General features: G+C 38.6%; 3 pseudogenes across 1 annotated transcript; all 3 read left to right on the top strand.

Annotated features, from left to right (window-relative positions):
* Positions 1–2737: 2737 nt before the first annotated feature.
* On the top strand, positions 2738–4577 carry LOC148851289 (phenylalanine ammonia-lyase pseudogene; annotated as a pseudogene).
* A 1092-nt stretch (positions 4578–5669) lies between these two features.
* LOC148851288 (phenylalanine ammonia-lyase-like) lies at positions 5670–6586 on the top strand (annotated as a pseudogene).
* Positions 6587–13155: 6569 nt separating this feature from the next.
* On the top strand, positions 13156–14277 carry LOC148851287 (chaperone protein dnaJ 11, chloroplastic pseudogene; annotated as a pseudogene). Its single transcript, XR_016099643.1, has one exon. The product of XR_016099643.1 is annotated as a chaperone protein dnaJ 11, chloroplastic pseudogene (transcript).
* Positions 14278–27204: the final 12927 nt, after the last annotated feature.

The following is a 27204-nucleotide window of genomic DNA, read 5'->3' as shown; positions in this document are numbered from 1 at the left end:
CTGTAGTCAAATCAAAATGAATTTGAATTCTGAGCGATACATTCATACAACATCGGTTTTTTTTTTTTTTTTTTTTTCTTTTTTTTCTTTTTTCCGCTGAAAGTTGTGGCCAATAGAAGATATAACACCCTTAAGTTTAATTGGCGGGTATGAGTCCTTTCAACTTGCCTTAAGCAAGGGCCACTACGACAAAGACATGGATTGGATCTTTGATTTTTTTTTTTTTCCCGCTGATAGGGACCCATTTCATTTCCTGGATGGATCAGCCCGCCACCCCCAGCTTTTAAAATTTTCCGATTCGAGGGTTGGTTATTACTTTTCAACCAGCTGTTTGTTTTAATTATTATCTATAGAATGGGTCAAGGAACCCTACCTAGCCCAACCCTTTCATTTTAGTTATGCTGTCAGGTGAGGAGTGAAAACTGATGAAACTGAAAGGTGGAATAAAATAAAAATAAAAGGTAATGTAGCAACATAGATCTTGTTTAACACTGTGTATATTATATCTACAGGCTTCAAGTTTGCAAGACAGCAACTGCTATGTGATGCTCGGCTCGTACTAACGTGACATTGGACGTGATCTTTGAACTTGGGTAAAATATTACTTATATAGAGTTTATGTTGGCTCATTAATTCCATGAAGGATAAAATAAAATAAAAAAATTCCAGCTTAATTTGAAATTAATAAAGCTGATTATATTCCATGACTAGGGTGGAAGAATGGTTGCGTCGTTCATGGAATGAATGAATGAATTTCCTTTTTATTTTAACTATACATAGACATCAAGGCGAACGCACTACTTGATCGATTGATAGAGTCCTTAATTACATAGCTATAGCCATATGTAATTCAAGTTTATATTAGAATAGTACATGATAAATACGTATGTGGTGTGGGATGAACGCGCACTAGCTGTTGAAGTGTGTTTGAATTGAACTATGACCTCAATAAAAGATTATTAAGAGACCCATCGATCGATATCAGAGAGCAGGTTTTTTAGCGCTCCTAGTCATGCGCGTGTGACCCTTGGTTCCTTAGAAAGCTGGCCATCATATATAGAACCTTCAATTCAATTCATTGTTCCTTTTGGTAGTTAATTAGAGAGAGAGAGAGAGAAAGAGAGAAAGGGGCCAGTAGAGGAGGAGGCCGGAGGGTCATGCATATATATATAGGTCCAACACGTTGTGTGACTTTTGTCTCCTCCGTCCAAAATTCAAATAATTAAGCTTATACATTAGAAAGCTGGAAACTTTAATTAACCTGTCATATGAATGCAATTTTGTCCTATGTAAAGAGAAAGATGAGGAGAAGATTTGTTTGGCTCTTATATATGTGATGTTTGAGATTATGAAGGGAATTTATATCTGAACAATAAACAAATTAATTAAAAATCCCTATACTACATAAGAAGAGAGGGCAGACATGGATGGATTCCATCAACATTAATTGATGGCAACTTTAACTTTGTTTCTTATTTACCGTCCATAATTTCATTGTCAATCTGAGGTAGACCACCCTTTGACGTGGGATCATCTCAATGGTTGGTATGAGAAAGTAGAAGTGGGAGTGGGAGCGAGGTGTGGCTGCTTCTACAGTTATATGGTCAAGTTTGACTACCCAAATCCCATCACTGATCCAAAACTAAAGTAAAGTGCACACTGGATGATGACGTTGATAAGGTGGGTTGAATAAAAATAGTTTAAATACACACACTGATCAGTGTATCACACATATCCTGCAATTTAGCGTGACTCTCTCTCTCACTTCACCACATTTATGGACAACTGTATTACACCGATTAATTGTGCTTAATTAATTACCAGTTACCACCAGATCGATCCGGACTCTTCTTCATACTTAGCCAAATTCATAGCGCTGATTGATTGGATAGTTAATTTGGAAAACGACGTTACTGGTTAATTGTAACTCTGCTTATGAATTATTAGTCAAAAAAGAAAAAGAAAAATTGATCTCCAAAGTGCAAAAGAAATAAATGCCAACTCATAAAAGTGAAAAAGGCAATAGAGATGGTCACTCAGCCTCCCTCTGAACATATATAGTGCATCCTACTCTGTCCTCCATCGCTTAATCCTTTGGTAAAGATGTATCATGTGTAACATCAGATAGAAAGAAAAACATATACTTTTGTCAATGAATATGTTAATTTAATAGTGGATGGATGATTCAATTGCATGCATCAACCACGTGAGTGAGATGTTTGATTATGAAGAGAAGAGAGACGACTCATCCCACCAAATTGTGGATTCCAACTCTCTACAAATCCAAAGTTCATCAATATACGGTTGCAAACAGAGCACGCATCTTTTTCATTAAGTCATCACGCAATTGACTTTTCCACTAGCTTAATAATCTATTACCTTTTTGTTTTCTTAATTAATTTACTATGCACATAATCTAATACGTTTTGAAAACGTACTCTGCATGACATGCGTGACAGTGATATTGTTTTGTACCAGTAATACAAATAGAGCATGCAAAGGTGCAAGAGAGAGAGAGAGAGAATCATTTTCCAAATGGCCGTCGTAACTTGGTGAGTATTCATCTGCCCTTACTTCTTCAACCCACCAGCATTATCAAGCTCCACATTTTGTCGCTCACTTTGTAAGAAGTATAAATGCAAATATATATAATATAAATACATTTTAAATTAAAACTTGAAACGAATGGCTTAGGAGTGAGTATTGAATTGATTATTTAATGGACGGGGCAGGTTATATGACAGCGTTAGCCATAAAGGTTCCAGGTATTAATTGGACCTCAAATTAAAACTGACCCACCGCAATATACTCCTTGTCTGCTCTATCTTATCCAAAAGGCTTTCCTTCAGATATTCCTTAGCTACTTAGCTTTTCATCAACCCTTCCTAACCGTAAATCTTCATACTTTAAAAAGAATTTTAATATCTTATCGAATCAAACGGAACCTTTGAACAGTAGTTGGTTCCTGCTGGTACACCGCCCTCAATTAATACAAATTCTTGCTGCGAGTCTTTAAAGATTTATTGAATTAAATTCTTGATGGGGCAGCCATTTGGATCCTACGAGTCTTTAAAGAGTGTTTTGGTTGTAAACTATAAGAGTGTTTTGGTAAAATGAAAATTATAGAATAGGATGGAGCATTTGTACTTAACAGAGGATGGAGCATTTTTCCATAGCCAAAGCCAAGATAAATATTTGTACAGTCAAATATTTTAACCCTTCTGATTCCAAATGGATCAACAGGAGAGCTGACAACCATCATTGAGCTGTTTGTTTTTCCCCATGGCCATTGAGTTTAGATTTCTTTCTCACATAATCCTTACAGCATTTTGCAGTCACACATTCGGAACATCTTCTGTACTTATAGTTTAGATTTCCCCATGGCCATTGACTTTTGATGAGGTAATCCCAGAGCAGGGGCAGTTTAAATAATTTCATAATATCAAAATTAACCTTTATAATAATATTTGGACCATTTTACCATTTTCCTTTTGCCGTTGTCCCTAACCTCTCCGTGGTGCATCTCTCCCGCCGCTGCAACTCATTGTAGCGGTTGATTTAAACGAAGCTAATGGTTTAGAACCACCTTCTCCCCGTCCACAACACATTCATTTATTCATTAATTCTATTTCAGTGTTCTGTGATTAATATACAGAGCATCTTCCTGCCACGGTGCCACCCCATCCTCTGGTCCTTCCAATATTTCTGATCAAACTCCGGCAATGGCAACCAACGGAATCCCATCTTCGTAGCGGGTGATTCTTATGTTTCCAATCCACCACACTCGAAAAAGGCGGCCAAGGCTCTACACTGCACCCACTATGACGAAATATGTCACATGGTGTCACAGTTCCAACAGTCCCAAACAGTTAATCTCCAGGGCACCACTCTCACCGTCGCTCAGGCGGCCACGGTTGCTCGTTGGTCTAGCGTGACCGTTACTCTCGAAGAGGATGTGGCCTGGGACCGTGTGGCAAAAAGTGCCAACTGGGTTGCAAAGAACATTACTCATGGAACAGATACATATGGCATCACCACTGGTTTTGGTGCCATCTCCCATCGGCACACCAACAAGACAACCGATCTCCAGACGGAGCTCATTCGGTTCCTCAACGCCGGTGTAATCGGAAAAAATAATCTCCCACCAATTATGCCAAAGCGGCTATGCTTGTTCGTACAAACACTGATGCAAGGTTACTTTGGTATAAGGTGGGAGATATTGGAAGCCATGTCCAAGCTCATGAACAAAAACTTGATTCCTAAGTTGCCTTTGAGAGGGACCATCACTGCGTCCGGTGATCTAGTTCCCTTATCATACATTGCGGGCTTGTTGACTGGCCGACATAACTCCAAAGTAGTCACCCCAGAAGGCGAATAAATTATGTCCAAAGAGGCATTGGAGTGAACCTAGGATTTTTGCTCCTTTCGAGCTATAGGCCAAGGAAGGTCCAGCTCTCGTCCATGGATGTTTGAGGGAGATTCAAAATTTTAAGAATTTCTCCTCCCTTCTTTTGTTTATTGTTTTGGGAAAGGAGTTGGGTTTGAATACATCTATAGACTTTTTCCTCTCTATATGAATAGGACTTATAGGAGGAAAGTACTATAGATATTCACATGCATGAGAGGGGGTTGGGAGTGCTTTTCACACAAAGGCACATTGAGTCGGGCTGGGCTGTGTATGTGTATGCATGCACTATGTTGAATCTTTTTGGCTTTGACCGGTTTAAACAATTAGACTTTTGAAAATTCAAGGTTCAGTTTTTAAATGTTTTCTTCTTCTTTTTGTGTCTTCTTTTCTATGTCTCTTTTAACAAGTACATTGTTTTGAAGAGACATCTCTCTGGAAGAACACTTCTATGTAAGGGTGTCAATGGACCGATTTTGGATTGGACTCTGTCTAGTCTAAAATTAATTTGGACGGACCAACAAGACATATTGGATTAGACTAATTCAGTCCAAAATATTTATTAGATTGGATTGAACCTGGTCCCTTGGTAATAAATTTGTATTGGATTGGGTTAGATTAAGCCAATATCTAGTCCATTGATATAAGATAAGAATATATGTGCCAATGGATCGGATTTGGGTTGAAATCAATCTAAATCAAAACAAATTTGAATAGATTGGATGGTCCAGACATTGAATTGGACCAGTCCAAAATGGTCCAAAATATTCATTGGACTAAATTAGACATAGTCTATTTATAATGGATTCACATTGAACTGGATTGGATTGGACCAAATCCAGTCCAATTAACACCCCTACTTTTGTGTCCATTCGGGTGACTGAGAACTCTCTATAAAGAGAGTGTTGGTCGACCCAAAAAAACACACTAGTGCACTCATCACAGTCTTTTTCTTCTTTGTCAATCGTTCTTCTTTGAACATCATTCTTTGTGATTTGTGGAGGTTTGATAAACAAGTGCATGCCTACTAGTGGCCTGTGGGTTGTTTTATTTTGGCGACCGATTTACATTCAACCAATTGCACCATAGAGGGAAAATGCGATTTTAAGGAGAGTGACCAAGTGGCACGACTCAACCCTCATTTTCTCTACAATTTCTCAAATTCACAGTTCTACAATTTCTCAATTTGAAAACCGATTACCGATAAGTTCCGTTCTGCCTTCCTTATTCTTTTTACAACAATGAAACTACAGTCGGCTCTACTATGGTTGCCACATTTTGTTTCGATGCCAACATCTTGGATCCGTTTGTGGAAATCCTCTCGGCCTTGTTTTGTGAAGTCATGCACGGGAAGTTGAGCCTCGTCTGTGATTTTTACAACAATAGATTGCTTTCTAATCTGAGCGGCAGACCCAACCCAAGCCTGTAGTACGGGTTCAGAGCTTCAATACCTAGCAAACCCAGTCACCACTCATGTTCGAAGTGCTGAACAACATAACCAAGACGTGAACTCGCTTGGCTTGATCTCGGCCAGGAAGAGCGCAGAAGCAATAGAAATCTTAAAGCTCATGTCTGCAACACACATGGTGGTACTTTTCCAAGCAATTAATCTCCGACATTTGGAGGAGGACATGAGGTAGGTAGTAAAACACATCCTCAACCAAGTTGTGAGGAAGACCCTATACACAGCTTAGGACAGATCATTGCTCAAAACTCGTTCTTGTGAGAAGGAGCTCTTGTAGGTTATTGAACACCAGCCTGTGTTCCTACCTCAAGATCCCACCAATCCATCCTATGCTCTACTCCTCCAATTACAGGAGGTCGTCTTGCAGAAGGTGCTCCATTAATCTCCTAAAGTAGAAGAAGAGAGTACTGAAAGAGGGTACTCCATATTTAAACAGATACTAGTTTTAGGAGGAACTCAAGGCGAGATAAGGCGAGGAGATAGCCAAGGCTAGGTAGAGATTCGATAATGGTGATTTCCCAATACCCAACAGAATTAACAAATGCAGGACTTATCTGATATATAGGTTCGTGAGGACAGAAGTGCGAACCGAGCTTCTGAGTGGTGCAAAGAAGGTGAGCCCGGGAGAGCACATACTGAACAGTGGTTTCCACACGCAAACAAAGGTTATTATAGTGGAGGTCATTTTTGTCATTTCAAAAGTGACTCAAACATGATTATAAAAAATGAGGTGGGTATTCAAACATATTCAAAGTTTGAATACCATTACATTTTAAAATTGCCAAAGTATAAGGTACTGATATTACTTATTTATCTAAAACCTTATTTATCCTTTACAAAATGTGGTTGAGAGTGTTAGAAAAATTGTTGAGCGTTCATGAAAAGACAGTGTACGGTATTTCCTATTAGGAAAGAAAAAGCATCTTATACGGCTGATTTTGGTGCTGGGATTTTAAGAGCTAAAACATCAGTAGAGAGCTATTACCCAATATATGGAGTCTTCGTAGAGATAGATTAGATATAGAACTAACCTCTAACATATATATTTTACACCATCTAACACTTTCAAACTTGAAGTTGTCTTTTCATGCCTGTTGGCCTAATTTTTTTTTTTTCTTTTTTCTTTTTGGTACTGAAAGAGGAAGCTTGTTGGCCAAGATGAATCATTAACGTTTCCCATTGTATTTTTGATGAATAAAATTTAGCATCCATTAGAATATGAGGTCATTAATTAAAGAAATTGATTTTAATTTAGATGTCGTTATATTATTAGGAAGATCTTCTCACAGCCCGGATGGCCAAAAAACACATTAAACTTTTGGGGTCTTGTCCTTAAAGATAAGTATCTTAGTCTACCATGGCCAAATGAAAGATTTTGGGCAAAGAAAGACAGGGAACTTTTGAAGCTTCTAGATTTTTGGCCAGTTTGGGCTTTCATGATCTTTTTATGGCATATGTTTTTTCAGTTTCCTGTCTTTTATTACCAAATGGAGAAAGACCAAACTTAATCTTCCAAGCTTTGAAAAGCTTGAAAGACCAGTCAAAAAGACTTGTCAAATGCTCCCTTATTCTTAATGACCCTATTTTATACTATAACTAGCATTTAAATCCATGCAATGCTTGGGTTAAACAGTTTGTTGGTTAGGTTTGGGTTGACAAATTTGGTTTTGATATTTGTTAGGGTCTAAGCTAGTGCAGTCATATTTTGGGTTGGTATTGGATTGGCCCCTAACTTCTTAATCCAATTTATCTAATTTATACCCCTATTTTATTAGAAAGAGCTATATATATATATATAGAGAGAGAGAGAGAGAGAGAGAGAGAGAGAGAGAGAATTGATGGAATTTATCAAAGCAATTAAGACCATGAGGGTTTTTATTTTGACTTCTTATATTTTAAATGATTTAATTTAAAAATAAATAACCATATGTATGATGATACTAGCCCAATTAATCATTCTCATATTAGAACTCTAACTTAGAGATTCCATCAACTTGTAACTCTAAAATCCAATTGCCTACTCGTGAACACAGTCTCAACTAGCTAAATGCTCGAACTTAGCTTGAAGTAATTGAATTTGAGTCAATCTCAACTTGAGTCAAGTAGTTGCTTAAGCCAAGTTTGAGCTTCACAATACCTGGCTTTAGTGGCTTGTGAGCCTGATCGGTCTCAGAATAAAATACTATTTTTAAAATACTTGTATTTTTAATAGAAATAAATATTATTTTTTTACATTAACTTATTTATAACTGATTTTCATAATATATTTTTATTTATAGTATTTATAATATTAATTTATCTTTAAATATTTAATATATTTTTTTCTTAAATATTTTTAATATAATATTAATTTATTTATAGTTTTTAATCTTATTTTATGTATAATTGATTTGAGTTGAATTGAGCTCAAGTAGCTCACAAGTATCGACTTGAGTCAATATCAAGCCAAATACATTAAGCTCGATTGAGCTCAATTTCATTTTCAAGCTCTATATTTTTGAGAAATTGTCAAAAACTCACCATGAGTTTTTAGCATTTCCTTAAACTCACCACAACTTTTCAAAATGTCTAAAACTCACCATGTCACTAACTTGACGTTAAAGAGACTAACGGCTATTAATATATTACCATTTTAACCTTCACAGAAAAATATAAAATATAAACATATATAAAATATATACATATATTTTAATATTTAGATATGAAAAAAAGGAAAAGTTCAAATAATATTTTCGAATATAAAATACATAAAAACATAGAAATTGAAAAAATATAAAAAATTATAGAAATTGTACACGAAATAAAAAATTATTTTCAAATTATAGAAACAATAGAAATTGAAAAACAAAATGAAAATAAAAATTGTAGAAAAAACACCAAAAATTATAGAAAAACACAGAAATTGCAAATAGATAACAAAAAATACAAAAAAAATTATAGATTGTAGAAAATAGAAGAATAGAAAAAATAGAAAAATGTAAAAAACAGAAATTATAAAAAACATTAGAAATTATAACAAAACACTAAAATGTAAAGAAAAAAGAAAATTGAAAAATGAAAATGTCCCTTTTCCTCTAACTCTCCATTCAAGGGTGATTTGGTCATAAAAATTGCTATTTATACTGACGTGGACACCTCTGTTAAGAAAACTTAATGACATGGTGAGTTTTAGACATTTTGAAAAGTTGTGATTGGTTTAAGAGAAATGCTAAAAACTATGGTGAGTTTTAGACAATTTCCCTATATTTTTTAATCAAGCTTGAGTAGATTGATAATTGGCTCGACTTGATTACACTTGATTACACCACCACTTAAGGCTTAGTTTGGAAGGAGTACAAATGCAAACATGTAGAATCCAAATATGTACAATGCAAATACATATGAAATAATACAAAATATAAGGTTTTGCACTCTACATATTTGCATTTGCACTCCTTCCAAACTAAGCCTAAGAGTCTAAGTAATTTGTCACTTCACTAGTCACCAGTAGGTATATCCTTAGTCACTTGTTTGATCCCATACAACTCATCCCTACAATTGTAAGTTACAAGAAATAAATGTTTTTAATTCGTCTAAAACTCTTAAATAGTTTATTTTTCTTAAAGAAGAAAGTTCATTTAACTAGGGGTGTCAATTGGATTGGATTTGGTCCAATTCGATCTAGTCCAATGTGAGTCCATTAGAAATGGACCTGATCCAATCCACTCTAATGAATATTTTGGATCGGTCCAATTCAATGTCTGTACTGTCCAATCTGTTCAAATTCGTTTTAATTTAGGTTGGTTCCAACTCAAACCTGATCAATTTACACCTGTATTCTTATATCAATGGACCAGGTATTGGCTCAATCCAGTCCAATCCAATATAAATTCATTATGGATAGATCAAATCCAATCCAATCCAATAAATACTTTGGACCATTAAGTCTGGACTGGTCCAATTCAACATCTAATTGGTCCGCTCAATCTGTACAAATTGATTTTTATTTGGATGGAGTCCAACCCAAAACTATTCCATTAACACCCCTACATTTAACTAGCTCTCCTAAGCTTTGTGTTTATTTTACTAAATAGTTCTTACATCACTTAAATATGTTCCTTGGAAACAGATTATGGTTGTAAATCATTAATGAAAACTACCAAAATTAATGTCGTTAATAAATTTTTGTTTCCCTATCTATGTTTAATTTTCCTTCCTTCCCCCACCTTTTTCCTTCAAACCATACACAACCTAACATAAAAATTAAGGCTGTTGATGAATCAGATTTGATCTGACCCAAATTTGAATCTGATCCATTTATTGTCGGTTTTGGTATTCATTTATTCTCTATGAATCAAATTGGATCGTGAAGCCTGGTTCATTAAGTAATGGTGCAAGTTGGGTGGGTTGGGCCAGGTTTATAGTCAACTCAGGCCCAGTCCTAAAATTTGGGCTTAAGGCCCGAGCCCGAGGTCAAGCCCAATTTTCCCAACCCACCCTGTAATTTGATACACTCGGGGTGGGCTTGGGCCTGAGCCGGGCTTGGGTTGGTCAATGAATCCATTCTAAAATTACAAATATATAAATGTATTTATGCAAATATATATTCATAGATTTATGTATGTATGCAAAATATCTATATCTATATATATATATATATATATATATATACATGTAAATATGTATGCAACATTTACATATATACACATTTATATGTATAAATGTATATAATTGGGCCGAGCTCAAGTCAGGTTTGGGCTCTTAAGGACTAGGCACAAACCCATCCAAAAAAAACCCGACTTCTTGGGCCCAAGCCCAGCCCAAAGATCGAAAATCCAAACTCAGGCCATGTAAAATTCCGGGTTATGCCAATTCAGACTCAGGCTGGACCCGTCGAAGTAAGTAATTATACTGAATTCGAATATTAACTAATTTGATCTATTAAGATACAATACAATCCAATCCAATCCACCAGTTATTGTATTTAAATATAATTCTATATATAACATGCGATACATTGTTATGGCTTTTATACCCTTGTTTTGTTTTATTAATTTTGTTTGCTTGTTGTATAATTTTTATTGTTGTACCCAAATTTTCAGTTGCCTTAACAATAAATAGAGAAACCCTAAACACTCTTTTTTTCACTCTTTCAACCTTCTAATTATTGGCATCATTGAACTAGCTGTCGTTGAGAGAGGTAGGAGAAAAGGGGCGGAGATAGGGGGTGGGGACTGGAGGAGAAGGGCCATGGTCCCCCAGGCCTTGAAAATCTTCACAATACCCATTTAATTCTTACCTATATTTTGGTCCTCCTAACTATGTTTTACTAGCTTTTGGCCCCTGTTATTCATATTTACTAACTTTTGGTTTCCAGCCCTCAGAAAAAAATCCTAGCCCCACCCTACTAGAAAGCATAACACCATTTACACTAGATCAAGGTTTAAAATATTGACATGATCGATACGCCAATAGGAATCAATTTAAGGCCTGTATCGAAATTCATTTTTTTTTTATTTTTTTTTTGTTTTAGTTTTTTAAACCTGGTTCAGAGGGATCGATTTAAGGCATGTTTACCCTCTGAACCAGGTTAAACCCCCTATAAGGGAGTGTATTGGGAAGCCCTTGATATAATATGCATTGGCCGATACGTATAAAATTTTAAACCTTGCACCAGACACTGTTCTTCTCTTACATAGGCATTTTTAGTTTCCTTCGATTTTCATCTTGTTGTATTGTTTGTAAGGATGGTACATGGATGAAGTTCTCTTAATTATGTTTTAAGTTTTTAGAATTTTTTTTTTAACCATTGAAAATTTCAATGTAATCCAATTTAAATTGGATTTCCAATAATAGAATTATGAAATTAAATTTTACTTAATACTAGAGATCCGTTGGATTCTTATTCAATGTCATTCTATCGGATCTGCTGTAGATCCAAACTTTTTTAGCCTTCCGAAGTAATGCATGAAAAAAAAAAAGTGTTGCTCAAGTTCGTTTGAAAGTCAACTGTCAACCAGTAGAAAAAGTTCATTTCTTGTAAGGTGCATCCCAACTCCCAACTCCCAAGCGAAGTAGGACCTTCCTCCCCCCTCCCTCCGGACAGAATTCTATTTCAGTCGGTAGAACTGTACAAGTGTACATACCGAAAAGGCGAAACCGTCCCAAACCTCTAAAAAGGGGGTTATAAATGCTGCAACTATGATCCACATTCCAATGAAAAATGGATCACGTGATGACTACGTGTTCGTATTTATTCATTGGCGGGTCGCGACGAAGCTGCAAATGTACTCTCGTGCTCTTGGCCGGCTGTCTTCCTTTTTCGTCGTCGTACAAAAAAAAGTGAGTTAACAGTGGCAGTTTGACACGTAGTCCAACGCGTAAAAAGTACTTTGATGATGTGGCACATTGATGAAAGAGTGGTGAGAACGTTGGGGCTCATTGATGAAAGAGTGGTGAGAACGTTAGGGCTCACTGATCGGTGATGGGATTCAGTCACTGCAAATCTTGCAATATCTCGTCATTTGAAATAAAGCATAAAAGTACAGATATATTCTCGATGCGAGGATGAAAAGGCTGTTCGGGCCTTGCAGTGACTGAAGCCGATCTCCACTGATCACATGGTTTCTTTGTTGAGGCACCAGAGTCAGGGCGATGGGTCACACCTCCACCTCCTTACTCCTCTCTCACCGGATCATCACCCATAACCATTCATATTCCCGGTCTTCCGGGAAGAGTCAATGTGCCATCTCACCTTTGTGAACGGCTCTAGTTCAATTTTAATACAAAGTAAGAAACAATGCTTGACCAATCTAGTAGGGTCTAGGTTGTCTGTGATGGAGGGTCTCCGAAATGTTTGCTCTATTCTATATTCCTATTCGTATCGTATCCTGAATAGTTCATTTGAATTCTTTTGATTGGCCTCTGGGATGTGCGTGATCAGACAAATTTTCTTGTTGAAATTGAATAGTTCATTTGAATTTTTTGATTTTTTTCTCCTATTTTAAAATTAATAAAAAAAGGAAAATCACAAACTAATAGCTGCGGTTTTTATGGAGGACGGGAGAGAAGAGAGATTCGAAACAGTGACAGCCCTGATCTGTGACTCTGTGAGAAGCTATCTGTTTCTGTCGGATGAATATAATCCATACATTGCAGGCCTCAAGTTGCTGAGTCAGCAAAGGACAGAGCCAACGGATAAGCTTTGTCATAGCAAACTCAAATCACTATTAACCCAACCAACTAAGAGTTAACCATGGTTAACTCCTACCCCAACCTCTCTCTATAAATAGAGTCTCTCTTTCCCCCCCCTCCCCCGTCCTCCCCCTTCTGCATCCTTTAACTGCACGAACAAGCCAAAGAGATCATGATAGCTGCTTCCTCTTCGCTCTTGTGCTCCTCATCGCCTAGCTTCCTTGGCACCACCATCACTCTCGACTCTCCTCCTCCTCCTTTCTCTTGCGTTAGATTCCGGTCACCTCGTTTCTCCGCTGCTTACACCTCTTCCGCAGAAAGGACTAGGCCTCCGCGACTCTCTTCTACCAAGATGGCTTCCTCTGCGTCGTTTTACGAGATGCTCGGTTTACCCATGGGCGCCACTTATCAGGAGATCAAGACCGCTTATCGGAGATTAGCGCGTGTTTGTCATCCCGATGTCGTCGCCGTCGATCGGAAGAATACTTCCGCCGATGAGTTCATTAAGATCCACACTGCCTATTCTACTCTATCCGATCCCGAAAAACGTGCTGATTACGATCGCAAACTCTTTTTCAGTACGCAACAACGGCCATTTAGATCTCCGTCTTCCACCTCAGCATCCACGGCCTCGGCTGGGGCTTCCTCTATGTCAGGATTCTCCGGCTTCTCTCGCCGTACTTGGGAGACCGATCAGTGCTGGTAGGGAAATGCATCGGCTCGCTCGATGATTTTCATCTTCGCCTAAACTGATCGACGAGATTAGTTTGAGAAGAAGGAGACTTGAGGAAAAAATAAAAAACAATCTTGAGTGCTAGGTCTCTGTACATTGAGCTCTGGATGCCAGAGTCATAGTGATTGGACCCGGGGCTAACATGCGCTGGGAATGGAGGTCTCCTCTAATACGGGGCCTCCGCTCCGTGCGGTCTGACCGCAATCGTGTATCATATTCTGATATTCATCTCCTGATTCCGGGTTATGTATATGTAGATGAACATGAACTTGGACACACCATACCCGTAAATTTCGTCCCGACTCCTGACAGTCTGATTAAGTGCGAAAAATAGAAAAAGAAAACTGTTAGCTATATGGCGCCCCTTTTTCAGGCGCAAGTTAGCACGGATATTTACAAACATCTCCTGGCTGGGCTTTCGAGTTCCAGGCAAGGATCACTGTGAATAGAATTGTCATAACTACGTTTTGCAAATAAAAAAAAATATGGATTGTTTGTTAATTTGTTTGTCTGTTTGATTTCCCACTTCTTTACTTTTTTGTTTTTAATATTCTTTGTTTTATCTGGAGCTAAGATGTAAAACCTGTGAATAATGGTAATATAGATAGATAATGGAGAGTAGACCAAATATATACTCGAGAGTAATTCCTTATTTATCGAAAGAATATTCTTTTATCTCTTATATGCTTTTTAGGAGTTGAGATTACTCGTTTAAGAAAACAAACTGAGTTCTGAAAAACAAATGGAGGGACGGACGGAGGACGAAGGACGATGAAGGGAATACGAGCAAGACATCAAGAGAGAGATTGGTAATGGTAGTGGAGCAGCACAAAACATCTTAAATTCAAAGTCAACTTAGGAAAAATAGAAATTTGAAGGGAAAAAGCATAATCGGTGGCTGGGTGTCCACTAAAAACAAGAAAGAAAAGACTCCATTAATTCCGGCGAGCTTTTTCTCTCTTTAAATTCTATGATTTTTGGGGGGAAGTGATAAGGGTTGCCCGCCTCCACCCTACGCAATTCTGGTGTGTAATCCGCGTCGGCAGTTGTGGCAGTGGTAGTCGACATCGTTGCTATACTACTATTTATTAGTTTTGTCTAGCGATGAGGATTGGTCGCTACATGGATTTTGTTGAAAGAAATTTCATGTTATGATTCGAATGGGTATTTTTAGAACATTTGCAAATATTTAATTCATGTAAGGTATTTCTTACACTAGAAAAGTAATAGGCACTAGGAGTGGATTCTTTCAGTACTTGCATATTTGGGTAAGCACAACGTGGTTGATGCAATCCCCATTTTGGTTAAAGATTTGAGATAATCTAAAAATACCCATTTAATATTAAATTGTGGAATTGTTATAATATGTTATATGTATACCGAAGTTAATAATTCTGCAATGCACATGTAATGGAGACAGGTTCTAACCTTCTAGATGTGTTGTCTCTTTACATAATTTTTGGCCAACAATATGTCTATATTCATTAACATAGGTTTCCTTTCCATACGAGGCCAGATTTCGACGTCCGCTCACCTAACGACATATGGCATCCGTTTTTATCTTTTGATAAAAACGTACGTGTATCTCGTGGATATAAGTACGTGTATCTCGCCAAGTTAAGGAGATGCATCTTACAATTAGTCAAAAACACTTTAAATGCAGTTTGAGCACCTCGGTTGGGCGGCTAGCAACATTGTTCAGGGCCGATCTATGGTACTTTGTCATCACCAATTCAAGGGATTTCGATGTGAGGAGCGATTTCCACAAGGGCTTGCCGGTCTGTGGTATCTCATCACCAAACAATACCTATATAAAGGTCTCATTTCCAACTTCAAGAGGTATGCGCAATTTAGCTCTCAAAGCTCTCTAACTCTTACGTTTTCTAACTCTCTCTAAAATCTCCAGTTCACTGACTTAAGCATTGAAGTGCCCACCATGGATAAAGCAACCGAGACACTCTAATATTGTCTCTTTGTAAGTCGCCCCGAAAAACTAGCTAGCTCGGCATCCGAGTTGCCTTCCAGTAGGGAGTTGCCAGATCATACATAATCAATTGGCACCTATGAGAACCACTACTTAAAAACCAGGTTCTCAACTCTCATTTCAAAATCGCACTCAATGGTAATAAGTATGAACAAGCCTTGTATGGGAGTTGGCAGCCTATGGACTATGCAGACGCCCTTGCTTGTCAAGCCTTTCAAGGTTCCCGTGCGAGTTGGTGACCTATAGTTGGTAGAGCCACCTTGTAGGTTGAGCTCCTTGTGGCTATCGTAGAATTAGACGATCAATGCCTCTGAGGGTTGACACAGTGTAGCTGTGGCACCGATCTACCATCCAACATCGATAGTAATGCACTTATCAATGATACTATCATAAGGAGGGTAGAATCTGAACGAGCAGCCCAGGCAAGATTCAGCGATCTGGCCCAAATAGTCTCCAATCCCTAACTACAAAGCCTCAGTGTTGATTGGGCCCTCCATGGCTCCAGTGAGAGTTGGTAGCTAGCTGACTATGGAGTCGACCTCAGAAGTCGAACTTTACATGGTTCCCTTGAAGATGGTGACCCACAAACAGTAGAACCACCCCCTCAAGGTGAGTCGCACATGGCTCTAGTAGGAGTAGATGACCAGCAGTTCCAGGAGCAAGTGCAACACATGTGCAGCATTAACTTGCGAATGCAAGCCCGAGAGGGTCACTCCCTCATGATGGCATAGATGCAGCCGTGCAGGTCCACCCGCACCACAATATGATTGATTAGCTCGTAGGGTGAGTGTAATTTTGACCTATACATATCCATTTGAAATCGAATTATAAAATCTACATTGAGCAGAAAAGCAACTACATAGTGACCATTTGCTTCGACGACCTAGTCAAGCCAAACTCTACAGGGAATTAAACCTCTTTCAGGTTAATGCCCCCTCAAGCCAATCTCAAAAAATGTCAGCAACAGGTAGACCAATCTAAGTAGGTCAGCCCATCATCTATCTACCTCGATAGCGTTTTGACATTGCCACCACCACACTCGAATCGGTCTCAAAGGACATCAGTATCTCATTGCCAACTTGATAAAAAAGAGAAATGGAGAAGGGAAGACTTCAAAATTTCCATTCAAGAGGATTTCATAAAACTAGCAAAGTAGAGCTCGTAGGCTCGGTGTGCAGAAGTTAAAATGGGGGGGGGGGGGGGGAGGGGAGTTCGCCACTAGTCATCATTCTTATATCTACCTCTTCCTTAACCTCTCGAGTCAGATCATATGGGATCGACCTAAGCGAGATAGAGCTTAAGTCAAGGTCCAGGTACTGGTGTAGAAGAAAGCGGTGGCATAGTTTGAAGCCCCTATTTAGAGAAGGGACCACCGCTTCAATCCTATCCTATTCAAACTCCGGTGATTGGCAAAAGTGCTCAACAATAGCAACTTCGGCTCGGTGAATGTTGTTAGACTGCTTGGCCTGTTTTTCCTAATTGTTCCTAAAGCTCACTGCTCAGACTGACAATCGTCCCCCTAGCTTCTTCTAGCTTGCAGTTCATACTCGTGCTATGGGAACATAATCGTTGGTGGTCCTCCTCAGCATTGAGACTGATTGCCTCTAGCTAAGATTGGAGGATCTCTATGTTGGTTCTCATCTCGCGGGACTCACGCCTCAAGGCGGTGGCCTGATCTAGCATGACTTGACCTAGCTAGTTGATCGGTAGACATGAAAATAACTCGGTAAGAGACAAATAAAGCAGCATAGCAAGTGTCTCGAGGATACCTACTTGCATGGAATTTCAAATAATACGAGCATCAAGTTTAGAAGGATCCAACTCATGATAAACGTGGACATCTTCGAGAAGGAGAATACCCCTTCCCATACGAAGCGCCACATACGGGTCATGAATTAGGTGATCAAGCAATTTACGTTGGGAACGAACAAAGAGGCCTCCAGGTCGTAAGGAGTCATTGCTTCCTCGAAGTGAGATGTGCTCGCCGGTTGTACTAGAGTGACGTGATAAGGGTTGGCCTAAATCAGGTTGCTGCCCTCCTCCAAGTCAATCGTAGCACGATAACCTTCCACCGAACTCTTCGGCCTCACGACTAGACTCACCAACCGCCCTTCTATTCTTCTTCGATAGCCTCCGTGCTGCATTTATGATCAAGGAAAAACTAGTAATCCCTGCGGTCAAATAGAAAAGAAAATCAATCAAGATGCTAAGGGCAAGAAATAAAAATTGGAGGTAATAAATATAGTGGAACCTACCTAGGGAGCTAAGGCTAGCCTAGTTGAGCATCGGCTCAACCAGGAAACTCATCTACCAAGGAGTGCAATTAAACAAGGAGTCTAAGGTCATTCAGTAACTCCTCATCAAACTCGACCTCATACCTATTTGCCTCGACCCTCCAAGTCATCGGCATAGGGCAACCCTCCTTGCAGCTCAAAAAGAACTTCACCTTCTAATTCGTGATGTTGGATGAAAAATTGCCCATAAGCCTAAACCCATGTTGGTAGCTGATGTAGAAGCAACAATTTTTGTTTGGCACTCTCTTTATGTGATATATCCCACTGAAGATCTCTATCTCTAAGGGGAAATCGAGGTGATAGCTAAGAGAAATGGTGCCTACAATGGTCCTAATTGAGTTTGGATGCAGTTGATCTAGTGCCAAATCATAGTGACAGAGGACTTCATAGATGAACAAATGAAGGGGAAAGCGGAGCCCAACAATGAGGGCCTCCTTGAAGACACAAACCTTGGTTTTTCCATGGCTCCATGGATATTGTCCATCCTCGGGTTGGATACATTTTAAGCTAATAGTGATCTTAAAGGTGTTAATCAGATCCACCATCTCCTTGCCGGACAATTCAAAGGGCCCGAAACCTGTTCTAGATGAGGCTTGTTGAGAGGTCAAGGAGGAGCTCCTCCATGGGAACCTTTTCTCTCTTGAGCCGAGGTCCTCACCTCTGCTCGGGCGTTTAGGTACTCATCAACCTGCTAGACATAACTATGTAGAGACTTACTGATGATAAGAAGAAAAAAGCGATTTGCTGGAAACTATCCCAATTTATAGATAGTAGTGCGGATTACCAATGGTCCAAATTCACCCAATCCAATGTTCTAGGAAGAAACTTGCGTTTGAAATTTTGGAAGGCACGTGTAGAACAATTTCGAAAGTGCTCCCTGTTTTGAATTTTGAAATCATGCCCTGTTTCAAATTTCGAAGGACGTGGGCCATTTGAAAGCACACCCTAATTTGAATTTTGAAGAGTGACACTCAGTTTTAAGGGCACGACTTTGCGCCAACAAGTAGGTCACCTTGAGCCTCATCTTCAAAAAAAGCTACACCTTTCATCGAATTGACCTTGACTCGAGTGTGGGGGGAAATTGATGAGGGCAAATTTGGCCCTCCATTGACCTAGCGACATGTGGCATCTGTCTTTGCTGCTTGACACCTCAATGCCATGTGGATAGACTTGTATCTTGCCAAGTCAAGGAAACGCACTCCAAAATCAATCTAGGACACCTCATATGCAGATCGGGCACCTCAGCAGGGCGACTAGAAGCACCTCATCCAAGGCCAACATGTGGTACACTGTCGTCACCGGTTCAAGGGACCTCGACGTGAGGAGTTGCCGACCTATAGTACCTCGTCAGTTCTGGTCAAAGTAATCTCGGTGTGGGGTGCAACCTCCCTCGAGAACGTGCCAACCTGACTGCGGTCTAGGTGGTGACTTGCGAAATGTGCTTGTCGACCTCCTCTGTAGGCATTCCATCATTCTCGGGTCTTCTAGAAGTTAGCTCCCATATCGAATGTTCTAGAGGAAGGCATAAAAGCCTAGTTTTCATGTGAAACTAGCTCTGAGGACTTCATACCAGTCAGCCATGTCTTCTTAGAGATCTTGGATGTGGTGCCTGGAGCTCATGCCAAACAATACCTATATAAAGGTCTCATTTCCAACTTCACAAGGTATGAACAATTTAGCTCTCGTAGCTCTCTAAATCTTTCGCTTTCTATCTCTCTCTAAAATCTCCAGTTCACTGACTTAAGCATCGGAGTGTCCACCCCAAGTAAAGCAACCCAAGCAATCTAATACTGTTTCTTTGTAGGTCGACCCGACGAACTAGACAGCTCGGCATCCAAGTCGCCTTCTTGCAGGGAACTGGTAGATCACACATCATCACATACACATACACATTTAAATTTGGATTTGCTCCTCATACCAATATCTCTCACAGCATGTTATTGCTATGCATAGGGTTTCAAATTTCGACACAATACATTCGATACAGGGTGTATCATATTGTATCTTTTAAATTCTAATACAATATGGTGGAAAATCAATGACATCAATTTTTTTCTACCATATTGGATTGTATTAGAGGTGTATCGGACGTATCAGTCAATATGGTACGAAAAAGATATGGGCAAAACATGAAAAAAAGGGGGAAAAAAGCTTCTTTCCCTTGAAACAAGCATTCTTTCACCTTCAAATGACTCTAAAACTCCAAATCTCATTTACAATAAAGTGCTAGATATGCAAAAAAAAAAAAAACACAAAAAATATTATTATCATATCCATAGAGAAATTGAAATTTCTTCTTTAATTATTATTTTTTTATTTTTGTAATTTTAGAATTAAAAATAATTAATAGTTAATTACATTTTATGATCTAATCACAAGGATTGATTATATGACCTATCATATTTATAGAACAATTGAAAATTCTTCTTCAATAATTATATTTTGAATATATTATATAATGTTTATTTATTTTTTATTTTTATAATTTTTGGAAATAAAAAATAAATAATAATTATTTAATAAGAAATAATTATTAATTATATTTGCACTTAGAAATTGTGCAAATGGATGTTTTATGGTTGGATAGGATAGTTGGGTTTTCCCGTCGCTTAAAACTTAAGAATTATAATTTATAAATTGTAGTTAAGCATAGGGGTTTTTAATGAAATTATAATTGAATACGCTGTATTTCTTCATAAAACCATTAAAATACACTAATGTAATGTATTTACACCTCATTGAGGCCTTATATTTAATGCTATTGATGCATTTTTATGATTTATTGAAGTATTTATAATTGATGGTGCGCAATCTGGAAGTTCCTACTAGAGGGCAACTCGGACGTTGGCTTGCCTTGCTGGCCGGTCAAATTGCAAGAGAAGGGATGCTCAGAGGACTCGGGGTGGCTTACTCGGTGTGGTCGCTCTGATGCTTAACTCAGTATCGTAGTGTGAGCTCAATGCTTGTATGCTAATGAGCTAGAGAGCAAATAATTGTGCATACATTGTGTTACTGGAGTAGATGCCCTTATATAGGTGAGCTGGCGTAGGTCTCACGAAACACCACCGAGATCCTTGGCCCGTGCTATTAGGAGTCCGTTCCTCACCAGGAGGTGAACTTCGTAATAGTCGGAAAGGCTTATCGAGTTCATCCGATTCGGGTGGGATATGGATAAGTCCTACAGACGTGCGACGTGATCTAGGAGAGCTCAGGGACAGTTGGACAACTTCTAGAAGTAGGCTATGTGTTAATTCGACAGGTTGGGGCATTACAAGCTACATGGACCTCGGTCTTGGCCGAGGTGCCCGAGGGACCTGAGGTGACAAAAAGCGCTAAGTCAATGTCTAGTTAGTTGGTTGCGTCCACGTGTCTGCTCATTAGTAGGTTGAGCCAAATCACCCCTCATCATAATGTCTCCATGCATATCTATGTATATCTTAATTTTTCTCCAATACACGTGTATCCAAAGCGTATCTCGATACATCTCTTAAAATTGCCTTTTCGATACTTTAAACCTTGGCCGTGTATTGAGATGAATATCTCCCATAAATAATAACATAAAAGTACGAGAGATATTCTCAATGTGTAATTTTAAATCCTTTGGAATCAAAATTGGGATAGTCTATTCTAGTCTGTTTGGTTCAAATAAGAACCAAAATAGGAATTAAAATGGGGTTTCATTTCCAATGAAAGAAGGGGGAATGACAATTCCCTCAAATAAGAAAATATTATTCCATCAAGAATGAGAATGAAATTCTAATTCCACCCTACCAAATAGTTGGAATTAGAATAACCCACTCCCATTCTAATTCTAAACCCCTATTCATGCAGACCAAACATTTTGAAATTGGTGTGATTCTAAACCCCTATTCCTGCAGACGAAAGATGTTGAAATTGGTGTGAGACGCACTCTACGTGGAGCAAATCTAAATGCCACACACACATACCAAGTGCAGATCATCCAATCTCTGTAAATGATAAGTGGCTCATCAGCATAGAGTTAGTCCCAATTTCTCATTCATAAGATCAGACCAGCTTAGAAACGACAAAAGAGTTTACATTAACCACGTCACGTTCTCATTGTGCCCTGTTGTCTAGTTCTCATGGGAAGAACTCATCTTCATAACCTCTATAGACCTTCTAGCTTCAACCTTATTTATTTTTTAGATAGTCAAAGACCTTCTACTTAGTCCGATAGACAATCCAATAATCCATCCACTGGACTTTCTTTTTTTCCATTTTATTCCCTCATGCATCTCCCTAGAATTACGGGTAGATTACGGTTGTTGATGTAATGTACACATCACAGTGTCACACCCCTTCCAAATATACTCATTACGTGGCAAATTCAGCCTGACTAACTCTTCCAATGTCCAATAAAAAATTTCTAAATTAAAATCTTGAATTAAACTTGTCTGGTACACGCAACTCGAAAGAGACAAGGAGGTTGCTGAGAAAACTTGGTTCTCAGACTTGCGGCCAATCCAATGGCTTCTTCAAAAGCTTTATTACGTATTGATTACATGCACTGCGTCTGCGTTCGTTTCATTGGTCGAAAGATTTAGCTGATTTGCAGAGCTCTTTCATAATCCGAAGCACTAGGAGAGGATGATGAAGGGATGCCGTTTCTAAGTTAATTCGTCGTTTTCTTTATTAGTAAATAAATACAAATACAAACGACAAACCTTCAGGTCTCCGTTTGGTCCGTGGGATAGGGATGAAAAAAAAGGGAATATTCTAAAAAAATATATATATTTTTTTATTTGATTTGAGAGAAAGAGGGATCGGTTGGGAAAGACGTGGGATGTCAGATTCCGGTGAAAAAATTGAAAAATCACTGTTACCACTTACCATTACGATGAACAGAGGAGCGAAACATTGTGACTCCGTCTCTCTCCCTTTCTCAGCGACGACAAACAGACGGTAGTCCCGTCTCTGTCCTTGGGTTCGTCTTCCTCTTCTCTCTGTCCCCTATCTCTGTCCCTGTCTCCCTTTCTCAGTGTGACTCCGTCTTCCTCTTCTCTCTTCTCCCTCCTCTTCTTTCCCTCCGTCTTCTCTCTTCTTCCTCTTCATACTATGACGGGCTCAACGAGAGTCACCTCTGTTCGTGAAGTTCTTGGCGAGAGTCGCTTCTGTTCATGAAGTTCCTGACGAATCTCCTGGCAAGAGTCGCCTCTGTTCATGAAGTTACTGGTGAAGCTCCTGGCGAATAGTCTTCAATGCCGGCGAAGCTCCTAGCGAGAGTCGCCTTTGTTCGTGAAGTTCCTGAAGCCGTGCCTCTGTTCGTGAAGTTCCTGAAGCTTGTGCCTCTGTCGTGAAGTTAAATTTTTATACTTTCCCATCCCATCCCAATAAAACCATACACAGAAAAGTTAAATTTTTATACTTTTCGATGCCTCTAAATGGTGGTGAACTTTCCGATGCCTCTAAATGGTGGTGAAAGCATTGCTTTCTTTGATTAGGCTCAAAATTAATGTTATGAAACTTGAGTCAATAGGGTGTTTTTTTCTTTTCTGGTAAAGTGGTAACCACTCAAAAGGGTCTGGGGCCCAAAATTGGGAGGTACAGGAATCACTCTAATGGTTTGGGCTTTGGGGCCCAAAAATTTGCCACGAATAATGTTTAAAGGAACCATTCTAGTGGTAATCACTCAGTATAGGAATCATTCTAATCTTCCTCGCTTAGAAAACCTTTCCTTCCTCATCTATGATCTTATCTTTCATCTCTTTCTTGCTCATCCAAGAAGTTGATCAACATTAGCATTTTTTGATTGCCCAACACTCTGCTTCATATATGATAATTCTTGAAATTTTCTGTTTCATAAGTGGTGCCCTCTTGTCACATAGGACATCAAACACACTCCTTCCTCCATTTTCTCCATCCTGCTCTAATTTTACGCTAACCATAAATGTCATATGGAAAAATCTCTTGATATCTGCCCTGAAGTATACAGTAATTTTCACATCTATTAATAATCCCACTTATTATTAAATTCACATTCGATTAGTTAGTGCCATATCAAGACCTCCTCTTAAATGTGTTTGGTTAATTCATCCATAACCAATTCAAACAACTAAGGGCTCGTTAGTCAAGCTCGAAAGGTATTTCATTATCATTTGTCAAACAACAAAGGTGTTGGATGGTGGTGATCCATAGAACTAGACTCCCTGCCTGTTGCACCGGTTGAAATTTGGAAGAAGATAAGAACTATCCTGTTTCCTACCCAAGAGAGAGAGAAGATGAGATGATTTGGTTCCCTGAATCGAAGGTTACATTTTTTTACCAAGGAAAGATATTCAGGAAAAAGATAATTTCAACATTATTAATGACCTTGTTCACAATGAGATTTGGAAACTAATCTGTCCACCCAAGATAAAATATTTCATGCTTTTATTGTTAAGGAAAGATATCAAATAAAGTAAGGCTAAACCATCCTGATGCATATCAGTCCTTGTGTTCTTGAAACAGACAATTAGGATTATTCATCGATTCGATTCATTTCTGTCAAATGAAAACCCCCTGATGGAGATGAGGTCAAGATCAACTTTGATGTATCAAGAGAGAGAAAAGAGAGAGAGAGAGAGAGAGAGAGAGAGTGGTAGCTGTGCAGTGGTAACAAGAGATGACACAGGCAAGGTTCTGTTCACTGTGTGCAAGAATGTTTGGCTTGTGCTCTATTAACATTGTGGAGGCTTGGGCAACATTGCAACTTGTAAGCATGTTGAAAGGAGGGTCAAGCTGAAGTGTAGCATAACTGAGGGAGGTTTGAAATTAGTAATTAACTGTTTGAAGGGAATTAAAGACCCACCTTGGAATATTAAGAGTATCTTAGAAGCTAGAAAGCTCATTTGTTTGTCAAGAGTACTCTCTTAACTGTAACTTACGTGCATGCGCATAAACCAACTTTTGTTGCTGAATGCTGAATGGTTGGCAAATCGGGGTCATACTTTTGATGTTGCCTCACCAGTCTTATTGGACCAGCATCTCGATTATTTGTGTTTTCCTCATGCTTGGGGAAGGGTTTAGGCTTACCCCCACCCCTCTGTGTGTTGGCCTTTTTTTAATATTTTTTTATCCCTTTATTACCAAGAAAAAAAGAAAGATTCCCTGACTGTTGCCATCGACAGTGACACAATGGGAATCCATTGGCCTGAAACACCAAGCAAGCAGAAGCAGAAGCAGATGAACTAGTTGAAGGGTCCAACTCCATGTGTTCCCATTTAATTAATAAATTCCGCTGCATGTCAATGTCTATCATTGTTGGGTATCAACTCATTTTTGATTGAGAGTGGCTTTTGGTGATCCAACCGGTGCACCATCATACTTTGATTCAGCGCTAAGAAAGGGCTGGCCGGGTCAGGTTTCAGCTATGTACTGGTGCGTGAAGTTGAGTGTTTGGGCTCATGCTTTGTTTTGGTAGAAAAGCATAAGAAATTCATTCCAACCATAATAATAAATTTCCTACTAGCAACAATCGAAAGTCTGGTTTTCTGTCACATTAAAAGAGAACAAGAAGCTGAAGGATTTCTTTTTCCCCCACCAACTGACGTTCAACCTGTCGTTTATCGATTTAAGGAGCGACAACAGACTCGTTGGCTACAAACTAGGCGTATTCACCAAGGAATCACTTCATAACATCACGTTGATCTATTATTGTTTCTAGAGAATGAATGCTGACTTTGGGGCTTGGTGGACCTCCATGTCTCCATCTCAACTCTCAATGTAGACTCACCTAGCTACGACAAAAAGAAATCCTTGATTCCAGTAGAGTATAAAAACTCGTCAATCTTTGATTTTAGAATCTCCAGTGTTCCTTGGAAAGGTCTCGTCTATCATGGATGGTTCCATACATTTTCATTAGAATGGCTTGGACGATCGACGTTTATTATAACAAGGATGAAGGAGGTCCGCAATTAGTCGATTAATTATATTTTATATTTGGCTTTCTTACAAATCTTGAATTCAAACTTTTGAATCTTTGGTTGAATTAGCTCCACTTTATTTGTTCAACTAAATCTGCCCAATCGATTACCAAGGATTTATTGAATTCAAATAAATTAACGATGAATTAAAAATCACTCTTTGATTTCAAGGTTCAACATACAGAACCTTCTTTTAAGCTGAACATGGCGACCTTCTATTCTTGTTTCATGTGTCATCTCCACGTAGTCCTATATATGTTTAGCCAAAAAATTAAAGAAACAAAAGAAAATTCGCACTGCAACTATGATGGAATATTATTATAGACCTGACTCCTGCTACATAGGAGAAAGGCCAATAATTTGGTTGGCATTCGGTTACATTTTCACAAAAGAGATGGTACGTGTCAACTTCAGCTGGTGGTGGTCGGTCAAAATCTGAGCTGGGCTGGGCCGGGCCAGTCATGCCGTGTTGTATAATATCGATCACCTCTCTTTAATTACCAATATCTGTAAGGATATCTGATTTTCGTTTTCAGTAGGCTTGGTTCTGGTTTTTTTTTTTTTTTTTTTTTTTTTGTTTTGAATGTAAGTTAAAAGAACAAATGCAATACCTTCTTCTTCATAAAGAAACTTCCGAGAAGAAAAACATGGTAACAACTACTTTAAATAATATTTTTAGTCAATAATAGAGCCTCTTTCCACCTTGAATACTAGCTAGTTCAATGCTGTAACTAATAACTAGTCAAAGTTAGCACCTTTTATGCATGTTCTTGATTTATGTTTAACAAAAGTGTTTCTTTCTCTCGTTACGATTTAAGGTACTATAAAAGAAAATTTAGTCATTAATTAGCATTTATGCTATAAAAACAACCATGGTTTTCAATTTTTTATTTTTATATTGAATTTTATTTTAAGAATAGAAATTCGATGAGAGGCTATAGAAAAAGGATTTTATATTAGGGGTGCAGGTTGGCCCTAGTTAACATTTTTACAGTGATTCAGATTCAAGGCCTTCAGAGTTCAGACATGTCCATTCAAATTTGGGCAAAAGCCCAACCCAGCCCTTCACACCATGAAAAAGTATTTGAGACTTCTAACCCGTGAGGTGAGCTAGAAATGTAGGCCCAGGCCCAACATTACAAGGTCCTTAGTTGGACTTCCTATAACCTTGAATGCATTATATTGAAAAATGTTTAATGCTACTACCAAAAAAAAAAATGTTCAATGC

The sequence above is a fragment of the Nelumbo lutea genome, chromosome 5 (assembly GCF_056320005.1).
Source record: "Nelumbo lutea isolate HS-2025 chromosome 5, American lotus-T2T, whole genome shotgun sequence".
NCBI lineage: Eukaryota > Viridiplantae > Streptophyta > Magnoliopsida > Proteales > Nelumbonaceae > Nelumbo > Nelumbo lutea.
The sequence above is the reverse complement of the archived record's forward strand: the minus strand, read 5'-3'. Positions and strand labels throughout refer to the sequence as shown.